We start from the raw sequence: 21,846 nt of genomic DNA, 5'->3' as shown, positions 1-21,846 counted from the left end.
GAGCTTGTGCTGCTTCTCCTGCAAGTCAGTGTCAATGGAAGCACTGGGTTATGAATAGTGCAGCTGCTATGAATAGTGAGGATAAGTAGTGCTGGATTAGAATATAAATCTTAATCAGGATTAAGCCTCAGCAAATATGTATCTATGAAGCAGAACGTGCTGTATGAATAGGGAAGAAGCCAGATAAACAGATTCTGTAAGCTCAGAGTCAGCGCTGCTTCAGTCTGCAAGTGGTTGTGCCCTTTTACACTCCAAGGAGCATTCTTATTGCACTTTCTTTGAAATCAAATTTGTTCACAGAATTGCAGAACTATTTGGGTTGGAAGGGACCTCTGGAGATGATCCAGTCTGATTCCTCTGCCAGGGCAGGGTCACATGGAGCAGGTGACACAGGAATGTGCCCAGGTGGGTTTGGAATGTCTCCAGGGAGAGACACAACCTCCCCTGGGCAGCTGTTCCAGTGCTCTGCTCTGCTTGTTGGCCCACAGCTGAGAAAAACTTGCTGCAGCATTTGTGAAGGATTCACTCACCCCATCTGAAATTCTATCAGGGCTGAAATGAAATGTGAGCAAGAGGAAGAACCATGTAGCAGTAGAGGCTCATTTGTTTTCACATGAATACATTAGAGCAAAATCTCACTTTCATGAATCAGCATTTCCTTTGTCAATAGCTTTCAATATTAAACAGTAAGGTGACACCAGGATTACATTGGAGGAAAAGTAAATTAAACTGTAACAAAAGATTCTAGAGGGTAAATTGACACTTCAGGTCTTGATTTAGGTTCAGCTACAGAACAGGAAGGGAATAACTGTTTCCTCTCCACAATGTTTCAAACTGTTTTGTGACTGAGAGATAAAAAGGACATTTCCAGATCCTTAGTGGATACCAGCTCATCCAAAGCCCATACTGTATTGAGAAATTATTCTGTTATTCCCTTCCATGTTCTCTGAAATTTGTAACACTCAGTTTGCCAAGATATGGAGCATATAGTGGTGCACATCCCTTGTTGCCTAGAAATAAAATAGCTGATGTTTTAATATCCTCATGTGCTGAAATGTCATATTCTTCTGCTGAAGTGCACTGTTTCCTCCTGTTCCTTCTTGCCAAATCCATTTTGTTTCCACACATTAACCTCTTCCTGACCTAGTGCTGCTCATGCATGAAATGCCCCAGTGCTTCTAGGCTGCAAGCACAGCAGTTATCTGATGTGTTAGTCTTGACAGTGACACAAAGGAAATGCCCAGGTGTATGAATGTTACCAATAATCTTAGCAAACAGTCCCTGGAAGTTATTTGAGGATGTGTATTTTGGTGGAAAGGCAGTCTTTAAATATTCTGAAACTGTTTTTAAAATTACACAGGAATCCCTGCTATTCTGATCTTACAGCAGAAATTATTTTACCTTGGGACACATTTGGTTGATACCCATAAATATCCATGGGTTTGCATAAATACAAGTACATGTACTTCTTGACTTGTCAGTAGGGGCAGCTTCTCCCTCACACTTAATTGTGTGGGTCTCCTGTATTTTTTTATTTGCCATTGCCATTACAAGTTCAGATGGCCACTCCTGAGATGTTTCCAAAGTTCTCAGAAAATTTAGAAGGCAAGCAAAACCAAAAGGGAACACACTTTCTGCAGGATTGTTGGTGAAAATTCAGCTGCTTCTTTAGTTATAGAATAGCTTCTGTGGAGGCAATGGCAATGAAGCTTCCCTGTGCTTCAATTGCAGCTGTGACTTAAGGAAGCACTTTTAGAAGAAAATGTACATATCTTTATAAAAATGGACTTTACCTCTAGTCTGACAAATTATTTTTTGTTTTTATTGTGAACTTAGATTTAAATACAGACATTGTCATCTCATTGACTTGTTGATATTAATGATGCTGCTTGTGTTTAGGCATATTCTGAAGCAGTTTTCTAAGTTCCTAAGTTGAATTTTTCACCTCCTCCTGAAAGCCATTGAGAAACCTGAGTTGTGTCATTTGTGAGCCAGTGTGTGCTCAGCAATTTCTGGCAGAAATCCCTCAAACAGGGGTGTGTGAGTCTCTCAGAACAGAGAAGTTTCAGCAGCGAGACCCCCAGTGTGTCAGTCACTGTGAGCACAAACACTGAGAGAGGTCTTGTGATCTAATGAGAAAAGGCCAAAGAGGTGAACTGTGCAACACACTTCTCCACCCAGTGTACACCTAATCCTGTCTTACACATTCAGCTCTATCTCCAGGCTTATCCTCTGCTGTGATGATGAGAAGCTCATGCTTGTGACTTGAATAAATCATGTAAGTTGCATGTTAAACAGAGGAATGGTCTGTTGGGAGCCTCATCAAATTCAACAAGGAAAAATGTCAAGTCTTGCACCTGGGGCACATAGACTCCCTGCCTTGATAGGAATCTGGGGGAAAGCTCAGCTGAAAAGGATGTGGGAGGTCTAGCTAAAAGTGAGCCAGCAGTGTGTTCTTGCAGCAAGGAAGGCTGAGAACGTGCAGGCTCTACCAACAGAGGCACAGCCAGGCAGTGGAGGGAGAAGAATTATTGTCCTTTATTCAGCAGCCCAGCAGATGACATCTGGAGTGCTGTGCCTCATTTGGGGCCCCTTAACGTAAGAAATTTATTGACAAACTGAACCAAGAGCTACCAAAATGCCTTGTGGCTGGGCTCACTCAGCATGAAGAGCAGGAGGCTTTAGGGGTGGGGGCTGATGGCAGCTTGGTGAGGTGCTCTTGTCTGAGGTACACAGCAGAAAAAGGTGAGACAATGTCTATAAACTGATAGAGGAGAGTTTGTAATGGGATACATAAAAAAGAGATCACAGGGAGGAGTATAAATATAAAACATTTTATTAGTGAGCTCTTGTTAACTGAAGGTCTTGAAACCTTGTCTGGGAAATGTAACATGACAAGGCTAATTTTATGTTGTCCTCCTCCTGAATAAAGTTGGTAAATTGACCTAGTTCTGTCACTCTGCAGCCACGAGCCAATTGGATCCCTCAGCTGCCACCCCGTCTCACTTTGCCTTCTTTGGACAGATAGAGCTAATTACAGTAGGTACTCCATCCAAATTTTTATGGATTAATTTACAGCATGATGAACAGAGTCAGTGATGGAGATGCAAGCAAGGAAGTGAGGGGTGCTCTGACCTTGTCACTCACAAGATGTGGAGACATACTGCTCTTTTCCCAGATGGCTTTTGAGTTTTGCAGAAAGTCAGTGACAATTTTAATTATTTCTGACAAACAGAGAATGCTTCCTCTTCTCTCTGCATTGTGTTCTACCCTTCATGGCAGTGGAAGAAGACAGAGCAGCATCTTGACCAGCCACCCTTTGGGTGGGCTATTATGGACTGAAGTTTTGGGGTTCAAGTCCAGAGTTTTGGCTTCAGTTGGCTCAGTGCTGTCAGGATTAGATATTTCTGATGCAAGAAGGTGCTTAGGTACCTCTCAAGTCAATGAAACCTCAGTGCCTGACTAAATAATGTTTGGCAAAGAGATGTTTTCTCAGCAATCAAGATGTAGTTTACATGCTATATGGCATTTGATAACTCCTGCTAAACAGAGAAGATTAATGTGAAGTTGCATTAGCACGTGGGTAAAAAGGTCAAGATTGTTGCAATCTCCAAAATTATGATAAATATAATTACAGTTGTAAGACTTTTGTCTTTTTATAACTTTTAAAACAAAATTATTGAGAGGGGGAATGCTCCACTTGGACGTTTGGGGCTGGTAGAATCAAATATTTATTTGCAAGATTTAAAGGTGCCTTATTTTTTGGATTGATAGTGAATTTTTTAAACACCCAGTGTAAAATACTTTCATGTATTTTGTGACAGGAAAAGGAAAATTGTGCGAGCTGTGTCTTCCCAGCTGGAAAATCTTTTGGATCACCTCTGGCTTGACCTGATTTGCAGGTTTTTGTTCAGAAGGGAATTAAGGAGAGTTTCTTTCAAGAGTGCTCAGAGATGAAATCGTTTTGCTGCTGTTTGTGAAGGCAAAAAATTATCCTGGGTCAGGCTGAAGGCACAGCTAGGCCAAAGTCTTCCTCTGACAGTGGCCAGTCTCTCACACACATGCAGGGCTTGAACATCCTCCTGGTCTGCAGCTTAGCCACTTCCCAAACCTCAGGGATTTTTATGCAACATTTATTGATAGACTTTTTTCCATTATTTCTTAAAAAGCATGTAGGTTTTTGGCACCCATGGTGTCCTGCAGCACTGAGAACTTCACCTGAGCTGTGCATTGTGTGAGATGTCCCTGATTTTTGTTTGTGTTAAGCACCTCATAACTTCATTTGCACCTTGGTAGGATTTGTACTATGAGAAACAGAGAACAGTTATTCTGTATTTATCCTCTCAGACTTCCTGTGCTCTGCTGGCCTCCTCCTGGGTATCCCCTCAGCCATTTCTTTTCTTGGCTGAATAATTGTCATGAGGACTTACTCAAGTCTGGTTGGAAGCTGTCCCACCTTTGATCAGCCTTGTTGTGTCTCTCTATATTGTTTCCATTTCTGCTATGTTCTTTTTGAGATGTAAGACTGGTGCTGCATTGTGTATTGAAACAGAGACTCAACTTTTATTTAACTGGTGGCAAACTGCTTTGTTTCTGGCTTTCTTCCTTTTATAAAACCTATTAAAGTACTTACTTTTTCTATTTTTTGAGTATTGATCTAGTATTTGCATGAATTTTTTTAAATTTACCATGCTTTACTCAAAGATAATGCTTCAGAGCCTGTTGGGTGTGCAAATTTAGGTCTCTTCAGTGCTGGGTTTGTTGTCTAATTCTCTGCTTTTTCCCAGGTTACCTTTCAATAGCAGCTGTGGAAATGGATCACTTCTACTCTTTGTGTCATGTCTTTTTTAAAAATGTTCATTAATTTGTGAGACCACTTCTGTTCTTGTCCAGTGGCAGCCTTCTTTCTACAAGAAACTTTGGTGAAGGACCTCATCTAAATACCTGTTGGAAATTTATGCTTGTGTAAACTATTTACATTTTCAACAGGTAACATTATAATAATTGGGCACTCCATTTGTACACAGCTTTTGCTTGGGCAACATGTGATTTGTTCTAAACATCCTTTGTTGACCTCCAGAACCCATGGATTTTGTGCTTAAGTCAAGAGTTGCTTGGAGTTGTTTTTTTTTTTGCTAGGGTTCTTGAGAAGTTGTAGCATAAAGCAGATGTGAGCATGATGTTTAGCCTAACATTTATTAGTTTATCCTAATGTAGGGATAACTGTAGTGTGTCATGGTTCCTGTGTTGCCTGTCCAGGCAATCTGTGAGATCTCTGTGTGTGTTTTGATCACTGCCATCATCCTGGCAAGGGGGCTGTTGTGTGGTCCTGGTATTGATGTGATAACATATGGATTATGTTACAAGTTGGTACAAATAACTGCTTTCTCTGCTCTGGCTTCAGGTTTTCATTAGTGTATGGCAACACTCACTGCTGTGGTTTTCCTATATCTTTGCAATATAATTTGTTCTTTTATTTTACAGCATGTAATGATTGCCTGCCTTTCACCAGTGTGTTGCTTCTATCAATATCCTCAGTGAAAACTAGGCATTTTAAGCCTTTCTATCTTATTTTTTTTACATTTCTAATGTCTATATAACAGCACTTCCACACTTGGCTCAGTAGCTTATTTTCGTGCTATGATTAAAATGGAATTGTGTCCTCTTTGTGGTTACTTGTTAAGATTTATTAATGTCTGCCCTATCTTTTATTTATAGATACAAAGTTTTAATGATTTCAGCCCTAGAAAATGTGTCGTGTCCATTACTGTACTTCTAAGTTTAAGGATTCTCTTGTAAGATTATTAATTGTAAATGTTGGTAGTTTGGTACCAGTTTGATTTGGATGAAAAGCATCTTTTATATAAAAGCAGAATTTCTTCCAAAGGTTTCTGCAGTTCCTACTGAAACAAAAGTTTGTAGTAAAAACGAGGAGAGAGTTCCACCAGAATGGAGGGTTTTTAAAAAAATACTAACTGAAATATTTGACAGACTTTATTAATGGAAAGAGATTTGTTAAAGCAGGTGAATATGGTTGATATGGAGTAATCTGTGGATACTGGAAAGGCAGAGTGGTAGTTACCAAAGCAATGGACATTCAGGTGTTGGCTATGACTTTGGAAGAGCAAAGCTATAAAAGAACATTTTGTTCTACTGGTGACTTGGCAAAAGACATTCAGAATCCTCAGCAGAGGGGAGAATCAGGCTAAAAAAAAAGGCAGATTCATGGTGTATGGGTAGGATTTGGTTTGTAGGAATTTGAAAGTTGAAGACAGTAAGCTAAGCAGCTTAACATCTTCAGAATAAGAGGGAGTGAAGCTTGTAAGTGCGTCAAGCTGTTTGCTTAGATCTGGACTAAGGAGCTTAAGTAGCTTATAACACCACAAGCTCCTGAGCTCCAGAGGAAGGGACTTACAAGCTGAGCAACAGCCACACTTCAAAGGCCTTACAAGTACAGCTGATGAAGCCTGCAGGGCTTCTGGGGAGCGTGTCAAGTAAATGTGTCCGTCTGTCTGTCTGTTTTCCAAGGCTTCCTTTTGTTTCCTCCTTACAAAGTTACAGACCACTCTCCCTCCTGGAGTTATCACAGTGTTAAATACCAGGCACTTGGAAGTGAGGAGTTCTGAAAATCAATTTAGTCATGTCCTTTATACATATTCTGTCCTTTTTACTCACTTAAAAACCATAGTATTATGCATGCTGGGATGTACCACTTGTTTTTCTGATTAAATGTATGAGGACCTTGAATATGAAGAGTTCTCTGCTTACAACAGGGGATAGAAAATGATCTCAATTGTATGATCTCAAAATGTAAATTAGCGGTCTTCAAGGTCTTCAGCTCTAAATGTGTTTGTTCTTGTCTTTAGGACTAGATCATCACAGCTTGCAAAGTTGCACTATGTTGCTGTGGTCCCACCCAATTCACCCTGAAATTAGTTGACTTGGATGGAGTCAAAGGCTCCTGCAAAGCTGAGATGGCTACTTTCACAAACTTCTGCTCTCCAGAATAGCTGTGATGTCCTCAAGAGTGTCATTACTTACTAGTCAAAAAAATTACCTTCATAATGGTGCTTTCTTAAGTAATTTTGTCATCTTGAGCTTGTTCTGTCCTGATTTCATTACATCTACTGAAGATGCACTTTAAATTAGAGGCATATGACCACATTTCTGTGTTGCTCTAACTCCTTGCTCCCCAGCTATTTAGTTTCTATATATTTCAAAGTAGATCCTTACATGCAACTTATTATTTTTGTCTGTACAGACTGAAGCATATGATGATGAAAAATGGATCTTTGTACATTAATATCTCACCCAGACTGATTTTGCAAAGTAGTATTTTTTTTTTATTTTTTTTTTAGGATATTTTGCACTGTTTGCAAGTACATGTAGTGTAAGGGTAATTCAAATCACAGTGTGGAAGAGGATGGAAATGATCTCAGGAGCTCTGCTAGTCAAATAGGGGCCAGATGGAAGAGATGGCCCAGGACTGTGTCCAGTTTGGGTTTGAGTCACAGAATGGCTTGGATTGGAAGGGATCTGAAAGGTCATTTCTTTCCACCTCCCTGCCACGGGCTGGGGCACCTTTCACTATCCAAGGCTGCTCCAAGTCCCAGCCAACCTGGCCTTGGGCACTTCCAGGGACGTGGCACTCACAAATCTGGGCAACCAGAGGGTGTCCTAATGCCCTCACAGTAAAGCACTTTTTCTTCATAGCTAAAATAAACCTACCCTTTGTCTCAAAGGGTGGAGTTTCCAGAGCCTCTCTGGGAAACCTGCAGTATTTGATCACTGTAAAATTTTTTTAAAGTCTGTGTTTGAAAGGATTTTTTTTTCTATTTCAGTTTGTGCCCTTTGTCTCTTGTTCTATCCCTGAACAGTACAGGGAAGAATCTGTCTTACTTTCCTCATCAAATATTTATGCTCATTGATAAGATTCCCTGTGAGCCTTCTCTCCTCCAGGCTGAGCAGTCCCAGCTCTCTCAGCCTTTCCTTGGATGCCAGAAGTTCAAGTCCCTGAATCATCTGCACATTCCTCCTCTGGGCTCACTCCAGTGTGTCCATTCCTTGCACTCCCTTTCCCATCCTGGACCCAGCCCTGCTGTGGTGGGCAGCTCCTCATCCTCTTCTTTCTAGTGCCACCCAGGATGCTGCAAGGACACAGGGCTGGATCTTGTTTGCCTTGCTCTACTCCAGGATCCTCAGCTCTTTTTCTGCTAAGCTGCTTCCCAGCTGATCTTCAGCCCGTTGGTGGACGGGGTGTTTCCTCCCTGGCTGCAGAACTTTTCACTTCCATTTATTAAACTGGATGAGGTTTCCTGGTCTGTTCCTCCAGCCTGCTGAGGTCCTGCTGCTGTGTGGTCACAAGCCCTCTTGTGTGTCAGCCCTCCCCTCAGTTTTGTGTCACCTGCAAACTTGCTGGGGACTCCCTTTGTCTCATCATCTAGGTTGTTAGTATTGAACAGTATCAGACCAGTGCTGACCCTTGGGATACACCACTAGTGAGCCTCCAGCTGGAGTTTGTGCCACTGTTCACAACCTTTAAGTGCAGCAGTTCAGCCAATTTTCAGTCCACCTCACTGCTTGTGTATTTAGTCTGTACTTCATCAGCTTGTCAGTGAAGATCTTGGGGGAGACAGGGTCAAAAGGCTTGCTAAAATAGAGATAAACACCATCCCCTGCTTTCTCCTCATCCATCAAACCAGTCATCTCATCTTAGAAGGCTGTGCTGACTAATGCCAGTCACATTTCTATCCTTTGTATGTTTGGAAATGGTTTCCAGGAGGTTTTGCTCCATCTTCACAAGGATCAAGGTGAGACTGACTGACCTGTAATTCCTGGTGTCCTCCTCTTTGCCACTATTGAAGACTGAAGCCACATTGGCTTTCCTCCAGTCCTGAGGAGCCTCCCAGAATTGCCATGACCTTTCAAAGGTAAGAGAGTGGTCTCACAGTTATGTCAGCCAACTGCCTCAGCATTCAGGGGTGCATCCCAGGAGGTCCCATGGACTTCTGTGCATTCAGTTTATATAAATATTCCCTAACCTGGTCAGTTCCATTGAGAATTTTCTCTACTCTGGATTTCCCTCCTGGCCTCATGGACCTGTCATTCCTGAAAGCAAATCAGACTGAGGCAAAGTCAGCAGGGAGGATTTTGCTCCTTCACCACCCAGTCCTATTCCCTAGCTGTCTGTGTCTCTGTGTGTGTTTACTTGTGGGCTCCTTTCCAAACAAACAAGCCTGAGTTTTGTGCTGATTTCCCAGACAAGCTTTTCCTGTTCGTGGCTCAGGATGTCAGCCAGCTGCCCCAGTGAGCCAGCGATTCAATTCCAGGGGAAGTTCAGCTTGGGTGAAAACAAAGACAGCAGTACACGTTTTTCTTTGGGTTTTTAATTACTTCCCTCTCTGTATCTGAAGCATTTTTCTTAAAAATATTTCACTTTGCAGGTGTTGCCTCACAGACTTTCTCTCATCATGACTTTCCTTATCATCTGTAGCCATTAAAGAGTTCAAAATACTTTTGGCAGGGGGGTTAACACAGGTGCCCTGGTGCAATTCCCATTGGGATAATTGCATTCTTTTTAAAGTCCCCTTTTTGTCAGGTGTTATCTTAGGGTTCATTTCATGTCAGGAGTTGCTGTGTTGTGCTGTGCTGTCTGCCAGGGAGGGATGTACTTCACTGTGGACTTTTCCAGGGCTGAAACTTCTGTATGCAAAGTATTTTTTTTTTTTTAATACTGGAAGGACAATCCAATAAACCATTTTCTTTCTTATTGGAAATTGAAATAATGTTGCTTTTTTTGGATGGAAAGACGTGTAGAGGCTGGATTTTTATGTCTCATTGATTGTCAAGCAGAGCCATGGCTGCAGCTCACAGTGAAAATTTGGGGTGATTTCAGTGCTGCTTTGACCCTCAGGAGACTTGGCCTGCAGTCCTAGTTCATCTAGATGAGTGTCTTCTATTTTTCTCACATTTGAAATCAGGATGCTGATAATTCCTATCTGTCAAGGGTGTTCTGAGCACGAATTGACTATTTTTAGACTGGGATTATCAACTCCCCCAGTTGTTAAATGGGAAATGAGATTCAGACCCGGCAATTTCTTTTTTTGGTGCTTAATTCTCAGATGAAAGATCTGCTAAGGACCCTGAACACCAACATGTGCAAGGGTCCAGACCTGGATCTCTGAAGTTTTCAGGTTCACAGAGGGTTATTTGCAGCTTGGATGAGAAGTTTGTGTACAAGCAGAGGAGAATAAACCAGGCTGACACTCAGCTCTGGAGAGCAGCAGTTGTTGCTTCTGTGAACTTTGAAGCATATGGTTTGCATTTCTGTGTGGTAGGAAAATGGAAGATGCTTGGTAGGGCTCCCATGGTTTCTTCTGGGAGTTTGTGGAAGGAAATAGTTGCTGATAGGCCATGTAGCCTTGGCATGGTGAGCATGATATCTTCGATATGTCACATCTCTGACACAGGTAGTGCACAGGAGACCAGGGCCCATATGGTAAACCTTGATGCATTTTGTATTCCTCCCTTGCCAGCCAGTCAAAATTTGAGCTTAAGAAAGGAAACATGAAAGCAGGAATCTGACCATATGGCCACCCTAATTAAGGGGGTGATGTTAGTTTTTTCTGCCTTCAAACTTCATGCAGTCACGGTGACCTCAGTGCTCTTTGCTTTCCTATGGTGCATTTCAGCATGTAAAGTTTGCTTTCCTGAGCAGGGAGACTGAGAGAGCATTTGCAATCAAACACTTGCGGTCTTATTTCACAGGAAATTATGTGCTTTCAAAGTTTCTGTTCAAACTGTCTCATAGTTAAAGTCACATTTTAGGTGGCTTTTGTGAGGAAACATGAAGGATGCATCTCCTTCAGGAGACTGAGATCCCTTTTTTGAGTGATAACAGAAATGATTCTTGAACCTAAAGTTAACATAAATCAAGCCAGTGTCTTTGCTATTGGTTTTTGAGTCAGTCTGTCTTCTGCTTGGGGCTATTCTGCCTCTTATGAAATATTCACCAATCCAGAGAGAGAGTGTGACTTTGTTTAATTTGATGGTGAAGGAAAATCTGCAGGATAAAGCAGATCCTGGTTCAGGTTCTGTCCCTGCTCTAAATAAGGGGATTTATGTCCTGAGTCCATAGGCAACAAGGTGATAGTGTTCATTTACTGTCTTTCTGATCTTTATTCAGTAGCACATTTTCCAATGTGGCCTTGAAAAACTCCTCAGTTAGCTGTTCTGGTGCACCAAATATTATCTGGCAGAAAAATTCTTGACCAACTCTTTCAGGATTACTTAATAAGTTATGAGTTACAGAACAAAGGTGCTGATGTGTTCCAGGTAATAGTACATAGGGTTTCCCATTTCATTTAGTCAGTCTTTGCTGAAGTCAGCTCCTCTCTTTAGATTTTTGGCTTGTTTGCTGCTGCTATGTCCCTACTTTGCATGAGACCGTGTAAGGAGTGGGTCTAACACTGTCTTTCTCATGACCAGACCTTTGTTTTTCCCTTTTTGTGTCATTTTCCATAATTTAGATAGCTCGACAGTGTGTCTTAGTGGATTTTTAATTTTGCAGAACTTGAGTCGATTCGCTGTTGAAAAATTAACCAGTCCATGCCCTTGAAAAGTCATTGCATCTGTTATTACCTCCACATGTGATAAGTTTAAGAAAATGATTAGCAAAGGTGTCACTCATTTCTGCATGCTGTATATCAGATCGGACTGGCTGTGAAGTAGTGAACCATATTAAAGCTGTGAAATCAGCTCTGCTCTACAGGGACTACAACCAGCTGCACCAACTTTACTATTTTTTTTCCCCCTCTTGCAGATTCAGGAATGATTGGAATGGAGTTTGACAGTTTATTTACAGATTTGCTGTGACTGACAGGATGCCAGAGGGGAAATGTTTGTACTCCCTGAAGATAGTTTTTAGTAACTAAGGCTAAATATCTGACAGGACTTCTGTTACCAAACAGAGTGTGATCAACAGTTGTGTTACTGCAGAATTCAGTGCAGTTTTTCATTTAACATACAGCTAAAAATACAGAACTAAAGCCAGCATTTGCTTTAATGTAAAATGTCTGCACTTTTTACATTAGAGAAGTGTGACACTGGTGAATTCAAGCCTTCCAGTCCAGTTCTGATCCCTCATCCCTGTAAGAAACTGGGGAAAGGAGGATGAAAACTGCTCACACACCGCTTTCTTTCCTCTTGATCATTGATTTTCAAACTTCACATTTCTAGGATCCCTAAAATTTTCAGTGTGGGACTGGACTTCTGCATGGTGAGTTCAAGTCTCCTTGGCAACCAATGTTTTTCTCTTACATTATGGGCTGCCAGGAGTTCATGGACCATGCACTGAAAACTTACACCCATGTGTGAGATGTTAAGGTTCTTTGAGGTTCAACCTTGAAACGAAGAAAACAAAATTAATCATGTTTTTCCCCTTACATTCCCCTTGGCTTTTTAACTAGTGTGAGTGGGCTTTTTCTTTTTCATGATCATTCTTTTTCTGATTCCTAGTGTAAATATGCAGTGAACTAAAGTATCCTTGTGGTGTATAGAAATTTCATACAATGGTAATTTGAAAACAGAAACCTTTTAAAAGAAGATGCATGAGCTATATTCTCTATTATGTACAATATATGGGTAGTAATATTATATTCTGTATTCCCAGAATTAATATTAAACTTTTAGTCAGGAAAGTATTTTTTGTTCATTAAGAGCTCTTTGTTCATTTATGAGGCACAGAAGCTTTTGTACATTGCAAAGGTTAACTGTGCTCAGAGTAAAGGTACTTGAATAAATTGTTTTATGGGTAGCAGAGGTTGAAGGTGGGCAGATTTGTCTAGCACAGAGAAAAAAAAAAACTTTTATTAGATCGTTAGGTGCTAAGAAGTGCTGCCAACTTGCCAAATGTAATCTGAGTATTCATGAGCAAGAAATGCTGAAATATTGCAGGGGACAGAAAAGAGGCACCTGAGTGCCTGTGTCCTTACTTGTATTTAAGACAGTCCTGGTTATGTCAAGTGTGACAGATTTTAGTAGGGTTAATTTTTTCTTAATTTTCTTGTTTTTCTGGCTGTATTGATAACCTACTGCAGACTGTATTATTTGCTGTATGTTTTTGTCATAATAAGATTGTGCACCAAGGAAGAGATGTAGAGCCCAATGAGTGAAAGGCAAAATGAGAAAAGGCAAAATGAGCCTTTCTCAGTCATGACCTTCTAGTGAATAAGTCCCTGTTTTAATATTGATATATGAAGAATGGCTTACAGAAAACCTGAATACACTGTGCTGTGGCACAGCCCTAGGGAGGATTTCTCTGGTTATCACCAGGCTGAGCTCATCTCCCCAGTGATGGGGCTCTTCCAACACAGTCTTTATTCTGGTGATGCCTCAGGTTTTAGCTTTTATATATATTTTTCAGATTCTGTACTGCTTTAGTGTGTAGTTCTGAGCTTTATAGTAGGGGATGGTGAGCTCTCTGCACAGAGCAGGGAAACAAAACAATTCCTTCTCTAGCTGGGCACCAAGGACAAATGATCCAAATTTCAGGCCCAAGAGCACAAACAATGTGGACTGAAGAAAAAAAAAAAAAAAAGAAGGATGGGACTTGATGGGCTAAAGCTGTAATTGGACAATTAACTCCAATATGCAAATGAACCAGAACTTATAAAAGTGAGAGACCCCATGAGCAGTTGTCCATTTTGTGACCATTTTGGTTCCTCTTGGGTGTAGGCCTGGCTGGGCTCTTGTGCTGCCCAAGGTGGATCCATGGAGGCCTCTTAATAAATCCCTGCTTTATTCTTTAGCTGCATCCAGCCTCTGTTCTAGGTCAGCCTTCACAAGGCATCACGGGATGCTACAGGGGAATTATTATTTGCCTTTTTTATTTGTTGGTAATAAAAGCCATACTTCTGGGAACAGAGACTGGCATTCAGCTCAGCCCTTTCCTGGTGAATTCTGTTTTCATTAGGTTGTATGGCCATGGTTGTTTTGGACCCGTGGCTCTGGCAGTCCTGGCTACAGAGTGACATTTGTGTCATGGCAGAGTGAAGGTTTTCTGTGTCTGCACCATTGCCATCCACACAGTCAAGGAGTTCCTCAGGGAATGGGAATGGTGGTTAACCTATTCCTGTGTCTTGCTATCCTATCAGAATCTTTTCTTGCAACAAGTCCAGCTTTGGTGTGTCACAGCCTAATCCTGCCAGGATCCCTCCTGTCTGTGCTGGCTGAGGAGTGGCAGTGTTGGCTTCCTCTGCCTGTTGTTATCCATGCAGCCAAGCAGTTCCTCAGGGAATGGGAATGTCCGGTGTCCAGTTCTGGCCCCTCAGTTTGGGAAGGACATTGAGATGTTTGAGTGCATCCAGAGGAGACAACGAGGCTGGAGAGGGGCTGGGAACACAAACACTGTGAGGAACCCCTGAGGGAGCTGGGGGTGCTCAGCCTGGAGAAAAGGAGACTCAGGGCTGCCCTCATCACTCTGCACAGCTCCTGAAAGGTGCCTGTGCTCAGCTGGGGCTGGGCTCTTTCTCCAGCAGCACTGACACAACCAGAGCACACAGCCTCCAGCTGCACCAAGGGAAATACAGGCTGGATATCAGGAAAAAGTTTTTCATGGAAAGGGTGATAAAGTTCTGGAATGGCTGCCCGGGGAGGTGGTGCAGTCACCATCCCTGGTGTGTTTAACAAAGCCTGGATGTGGCACTGGGGGCCAGGGTTTAGCTGAGGTGTTGGGGCTGGGTTGGATTCGATGATCTTGAAGGTCTCTTCCAACCCAGACATTCTGGGAATTCTGTGGATTCTGTGAATTCTGTGGATGGTGGTTGTGGCTCTGTGGCTCTCTGGTGCCTTTTAGAACTTCAGAAAAGTGACCAGAATAGTTAAAGAACTGTCAGTGACCACTGTGCCTGAAATTATAGTTGAAGTTCTTCAGCAGTTGGATTATGTTATTAAAAAAGGATTAGATGATATAGCAGGAATGGAGTGCTTTGAGATCAGCAGCAGAGCTGTGAACTGGAATCATGAGCATTACTAAGACTGTCATCCAGTGCCTAAAGACAAAAGTATAATTACCATCAGAAGGTCATTTTTCTAAGCAAAGGACAGTTGTAAACTGCCTTTACCAGGAAAAAAAAAAAATCAGTATTTGTTGCATTGCATCATTGAATTATTCATCAAGACCAGACACTTTCTTGTTCAATTTACTTTGTCATTTTCTTCTGGCTTATTCTCAGCAGTTTGGATGAAAATATAACACAGTAGCACCTGCTTACAAGAGACATTCAATTCACTGGATGTCTTGATTGGAAAGACATTTGCTCTGGTCCAAGGTAAAATCAAATGCTCTTTGTTTTAATGGGATATTCATGTTTTATGGACAAATAGCTAGAATTGGTGAAATGATACTTTTCTGTTAACCTGGTCTTATTACTTTAGTGAGCTATTTCAGACCCTTACTTTAGAATAAATGAGATCTACTTATGGATCAGGTCCTGCATCTTTTCTTCTGTTCTATACAGCCTGTGTTGAAACAAGTGTTTTCCCAGCAGTAAGATTTGATTGTCTAGAAAGGTGTAAACATTCCTTTTTCTGAAATTGCTTCATGTATATAGGTGAAAATAACACTCTCTTAGGAAATTCTAGGCATGGTTAGATTGTTTCAAGACCCTGGTCAGAGTACTGAGATGAGTAAATAATAATTTCTCTGTCCCTTCACAAGCTTTCCTTCTTATACACACATATATAGAGAAACTCAGAGACACAGGATGATCAGAATTGCCCCCATATGTTCCTCTCACCATGATCCCTTTTTTTCTCTTTTGTTGCTTTCCCCCATAATTTACTTCGTTTGCATATTTCAGTGTTTCATACCATGGTGCCTGAGTCAATTTTTGTTTGAATAATTAAACAGGTACATGCCCTTGGAAAGTCATTGCACCCTTTATTGCCACTTAATGTGTTAACTGTGAGGAATTGGGAAAAGATGTTGGACATTTTTGTTGACTGCTGTTTTATGTGGGGATTGGATGTGGTGTAGTGTAAGGGACTCAGAGAGTAAGCTGCATTTTGGGGAACCACATCTCAGGTACCCAGAGGATATACCCAGAGTGGAAAATCTTATCTTTTTGCATTTGAAAAGAAAATATGAGCGCCCTCTTACTTTAACAACAATAATGATATTAATTTAAAAAAATTAAATATTAAAATGGATAGTTTCAGTGGCTGTTCAGTGATGTCTCATACTTAGCTTGGGCTGGGTTTTAGGCAGTGGAAGTTTTTGGCCTTTGCAGAAGAAAATTCAAAGGAAAGAATTGGCCCTGAGTCCTCTGTGCTGTGTTTTTGGGAGAAGGGGAAGAGAGAGGGAATGGACAGGAGTTTTTCAGCTTTTTAATGAAGATAGCTGAGACTTCTCTGGAGGGGTGACAGGGGCAGGTGGGGATTGGGTGGATAACACACTCTGGTCTGCTCTAGGGAGGGCTGGGCTAACAGGGAAGTTTCTGAAAGCAGTGGAGAGCTCCAGGTTGTCATTAAAATCCAGAGCCAGATGAGCTTGAGCATAGCTGTGCTCCAGATGCAGCTCTAGCAGTGATTTTATAGGGGTTTGTTAAAACTGTGCTGGCTTGGGTAAATGAGTCACTGTTTCTGTTGTAGGAACAAGGAGTGTGTGCCAGGGTAGGCCAATGCAAAAATGTGCTTTGCTAAATTGCATTTTATTGTACCATTGTCTGGTAGTCATGCTTTACTTTACCCACTCCTTTATCTAGAGAATACCCTTAATTGTATACATATTTCAGTGTCTTTGGTCACTCTAAATGACATTTAAATGTTGGTTTGCCTTCATTGCTCATTCAAGCTCTACTCTTTGCAATTAAGGTGCTACTAGAAATTTATATTGATTTCTATGTGGGTTTTTTCCCTTTTCTTAGGCTAGGACATATCTCTGCTTAAATGCTACAAAATAAACCAAGGCAGTTTTTGTTTTTTAATGCCAGAAAATTGGTTTTTGGGATTGTGTGGCTCATTACTCAGCATGCAGAGAGATCCCAGCTGATCCCTGCAGCCAAGGCAGCTGCTGGACTCCAGCTCTGTGGCAGGGAGGTGAAATTTCTTCTCCAGCTGTCAAAGGCTGAGAATTCCTATAAAACATGAAACTGCTTGGTCAAGCTTGAGAAAAAAGTGCAGACTGCATCTTATGCTTTTGATGTGTGAGTTGATTAATAAATGTAGAAATAGGAGGAAGAGGTTATGGCAGGGTGGGTTTGGGTTCAGTGCAATCAACGGTGATTTATCCAGAGAAAAGGGACTCCATCCATTGAGACAGATCTCTTCTCTTGGCCTTTGGAAGAACTTTCCATAGAATTGCTCAGCTGTGCTTAAAATATCCCCATGTCAGCATGGCTGATGTGCTCAGCCAAATGCTAAATGAAACAAGCCTGATTTTGGGGTTCATCAGTGGAAGGAAACATGGGAGTATGGCAGCAGTTTATAAAAGAGCAGCCTCTTGAATTATGGAGATTAACATCACAGGGAAGGCTACAGGCACAAAGCATACCTAAATAATGATCATTGGTTAAAAGGCATCAGTGCCTTGGAGATAAAAAACTGCTATAGATTGTCAACAAGATTATCAAAATCCCTCAAACCAGACAGGGTTAATGATGCAGATCATGAAATGTGTGGTGACTGAGACTTAAATGTGTATTTTGATATGGATTGTATGATCACTCATCAAAGGATTCAGACCTGGTGTTTTTTTTGGTTTTGTTTTGTTTTCTTTACTATCTGAATCAAATATGTCAGCTCTGCAATCTGTGGCAGGTTAATTGAAATGCAGTGAGAGTGCAAAATCTGAATCAAGCATGAGGTTGGCAAACTTTGTTTATCCTTTTATTTTTGCAGATCTCTAAAAGTAACTGCTTAACTTGAGAACTGTTGGTGAAATTAGCGTGATTTTTCCATCCTTCCTCAGATAGGAGGTATTTGGGCCATAAAGGAATAATTTCAAAGATGTCTTATTTGCCTAGATTGAGTGAAGGTATATCAGGAGCTTGAGGAACATCTTATTATTATTAGTAGAGTTGTTAAGTTTCAGTGGCCAGTGATGGACTTCATCTGACTTGAGTAAAATTCTGCAAGAGGCATGCCAAAAACATGCCAAGATCATTTTTGTCATCTCCTTTTTCCTCAGAAATTATTATTTAGTTATACTTAGTGACGTTGAGTGCACATTAGAGGGAGGCATTTCCAATGATTGCTAAAGCAAAGGGTTCAGGGTATTTCAGATTGATCCTTTGTGAGCTGTTCTGGTTGTTCTGCCAAACCCATGTGCACCCCAGCCTGTCAGAAACCTGTGCCAGAGCCTCTGCCTGGGCTCCTGCCTTTGGACCAAGTGAGATCCTCAGACACCGTCAGCAGGAGAAAAACAAACCCACCAAACATGGACTTGTAAAAATTACACTGTGAGAGGCTGAAAATGTTCTTTCTTTCTCCCTAGCTTTGGTTTCCATTGCACTTTTAGTCTTTTTATTGATTGTGCAGGGAATGTGAGGGCAACAGGGGATGGTTCAGGTACAAGGATGATGCACCAGGTCCATGTATGCACAGCACAGCTGCAGGGGATTGGAATGAGCACAGGAATTAAAAAGGCCCTTTGTCATCAGAAAGTCCCCACTTTTCAGTGGCATGAAGCTGTTAGGGTGTGTGAGAGAGCATGTTTGTACTGAGGGGTTCTATTGTTCAGTACCCAACAGTGTACCCCTCCTAGATCTAATATTTCATTTAAAAGCAATTTGCCTGAATGAAATAAAATATGCATGATGGGTGAACACAGATGAGCTCTGTTAATGTATTCTAATTAACTTGCTAAAAATATTTTAAAATCTTAATAAGCTTAAAGAGAATTTCTGATGATCAGATGCAATGTTAATGAGCATGGTATAAAAACATAAGAAGGCAAAGTGAAAAGCTGATTGGCAGTTGCAGTGCTGTCTGTATATCTAACACCTTTCTTGAGTAAAAGAAAGATCTTTGGGTTAAATTTTACCTTTTGTCTTGGAGCTAATTTCTCAAGATCTATTTGTAGAAAGTTTAACGAGCAAAACATTAAAAAGAAAAAAAAATTTACCTGTTTGATTTGGGGTGTAGTGGGAATTTTATTGCTTAATTATACCTTAGAAAAACATGCTAAGGACATTTATAATAAAGTATTTGTGTTCTTTGTGTGTGGGAGAATGACTCTTTCCCTTTTATATATGCCATAAATCTCTGATTGTAGTCCTTTTTCTCTCCAGGCTATTAGGTTTCTGCAGACTGTATTTCATTCCTTAGCACCTATAGTTGCTTGGCAACAACATCTGATTTACATGAACCCAGCCCTGTGAATGAATAGTTACCTGGAACCTTTCTGAGCAGAAACCCTGAGAAACGTAGCAGCTCTCCCATTCACCGTGACAATTATTAGGAAATATTAATTGCTTCTCTCTATTCATCTTTCCACAGCCTTTGTTTTTCAGCTAAATGGGAACAAACTGTATTCTCTGTTTAGTTCTGGCCTGCCAGAGGTCACAGAATTCATTTATAAATAATCCACTTGGAAAGGAGGAGATTTATTAATAACAGAAGGCTTTAGTGCTGCTCAGAGACCCAACTGGTACAAGTGGTCCCCAGTGCTGTGTTCTTTAGGTACAGGAAGAATGAGTTCAGAGGAGTGAAGTAACTCAGCACAGTCACATAGAGCAGGTCAGTGTGATTTTTTTTCTGTGAGTAGGTCTGGTGTAGTTTTTAGGGAAAAAAAATGTTACTGCCTCAATTTATTTTCTTCCCTTCTTGATATATGGAACTTAACTGAACAAACAAAATAAACAGGTTTTCTGCTATCTCAGCTCTTGTTTGGCGAGCAGTTACACCCTCCTATCAATTAATTTTATTTTTGTGAAGTACTTTCCAACCTGTAGGTTATTTCTATTGAGAGGAGTAGGAGGTATGAAAGACAAAAATCAAGAAGAAAAATTCTTCACAAGGCACTGAATGAACACAAACCAGCCTTCCTGGACTAGGAGATGAAAAGCTACAGGCAATATTGTGGATGCCAAAACAGTTGTAATAATTCTTTTGAAAAAATGTTTAAAGAAAACACCCAAATTGCCTTGTTTTTGGGAGTTTTTTTCTGTTCTTTTATCAGGCTTATCCTTTGCAAAAATAAAATATTGCTTGGGCTCAACTCTTTTCTGTTGCATTTCCAGAGGCTTTTATTGCCATTGTTGATAAGGCACAAAGGCTGGTGTGGAGGGAAGAGCAGACCTGAGACCTGGTAGAGAACTGCTTTGCAAATCTAGACCCCAAACTGATAATTCCCCCGGGTTTGTTGTGCTTTGGGTTTCTCCAGAATCAAAATACTTGACAGCACATTCTTTTTTCTCATCACTTGAGTGGCATTCAAGGTCAGGTCATTGCACCCTGTGCCTTTTAATTATATCCTGTGCCTTTAGGTACTGCTGAACTTGCAGCTCATTATTATTATTATATTTTCTCCTGTGGACATGTCTTGCTACTGATGCTCATACTCTGCAGATTAACTAATGCAGAATTGAATGCATTTGTGATCTCAGTAATGAAGAGGCCTTTGTTCTATTCTTGCTTGTTCTTCTGATTTTGTGTGACCTTGGGTGGCTCATTTATCTCCTTGCTTGCTTTTCTCATTTTAACCTTCGATGGATGGTGTCATATGTTGATTTGCCAATGTAATTTTCTATTTCCCTTAGAAGATTTTCAAGGCTGAATATTGGTGTACGAGGACAAATCTTTATTAAAAACTGTGTTCTTTGTCTTCCTGAATAACTCAGTAACAAGCATTATTTACTGAAGTGTGACCTGTAAAGCCACATGTGGTATTACACACATCAGAACTGTGATATGTGTGGGAGGTGTGTATTTTGATGAGTTTCAAGCACAAGTTTCTCATGTGTCAGAATACTTTGAGAAGATACTGAACTATGATGCAATGCTGCCTTCAGAGCACATTGAAAAGTTGGTTTTAGTTGGTGGAGAACACCTAAGGTAGCAGCGACCTTTTTATTAAAACTAATTTTGGAGCATACATTGCATGTGCCTGTCTCTGGGTGAATGTCCCACCTTAGCCTGGAGCTGAGCAGCAGGAATTGCCAGAGTTACTGGGATGCAGCTCAGTGCAGAGCTCTCCAGAGCCCTGGGCTCACTGTGCTGGGACCATGGGACACTCCTCTCACGTGGCACTGCAGGGCACTGCCTGTTGGAGCTGCAGACATCCAGAGCCACAACATTCCCTCCAAAAATTCTCCCAGGCAGTTTTCCAGTACAAGGTGCTCTGTGATTTATCAGGAGTTTTTATAAGCTGGTAGGTATCTGGATAGGCCATCTGACAGCATCCTGTCAGACACTTCTAGGACAGACACTTTTAGTGCTCTTACCAACTCTGCTCTTTTCTTTGATAGTGGTTTCAGAGGTGAAGACCAAGGCAATGGTATTAGACCAGCAGCACTAAGCATCAGTGGTTTGTGGTCTTGAAATTATGCCTTATAATGAGTGGCAGAACATAATATCCTTAGCTTACTGAAAAGAAATACAAGATGTAATTTAATTGTGGTCTGTAAAGTGCCAACATGTGAAGGGGAAACCTAATTTTAATAATAAGGTTTTAACTGGAAGGCTAAAGCCACAAAGATTAAGTGACTAGACATTTAAAGATGAAAAATATAAATTATGGGAAGAGTGCAACTATTTAAAGGTACTAAACATGAAAACAGTCAGTAGACACAGCAAATTCTCAGTCACTTTAGCTGAGATTCTGTGTCTCTCTAAGGGTCCCTGTAG

General features: G+C 41.0%; 1 protein-coding gene across 13 annotated transcripts in view; it reads left to right on the top strand.

Moving 5' to 3' along the window:
- XYLB (xylulokinase) overlaps window positions 1-21,846 on the top strand; it is a 97,978-nt gene that overhangs the window by 54,521 nt on the left and 21,611 nt on the right. The window contains exon 16 of one of the 13 annotated variants that reach the window (XR_010366471.1): window positions 19,498-19,737. The exons of the other annotated variants lie outside the window; for them this stretch is intronic. The gene's annotated coding sequence lies outside the window, so the exon portion shown is untranslated. The remainder of the gene's footprint in view (window positions 1-19,497; window positions 19,738-21,846) is intronic. 13 annotated transcript variants of the gene reach the window in all.

This window comes from Passer domesticus, chromosome 1, assembly GCF_036417665.1.
Source record: "Passer domesticus isolate bPasDom1 chromosome 1, bPasDom1.hap1, whole genome shotgun sequence".
NCBI classification, from domain to species: Eukaryota; Metazoa; Chordata; class Aves; order Passeriformes; family Passeridae; genus Passer; species Passer domesticus.
This window is presented reverse-complemented; position numbering and strand designations above follow the sequence as displayed.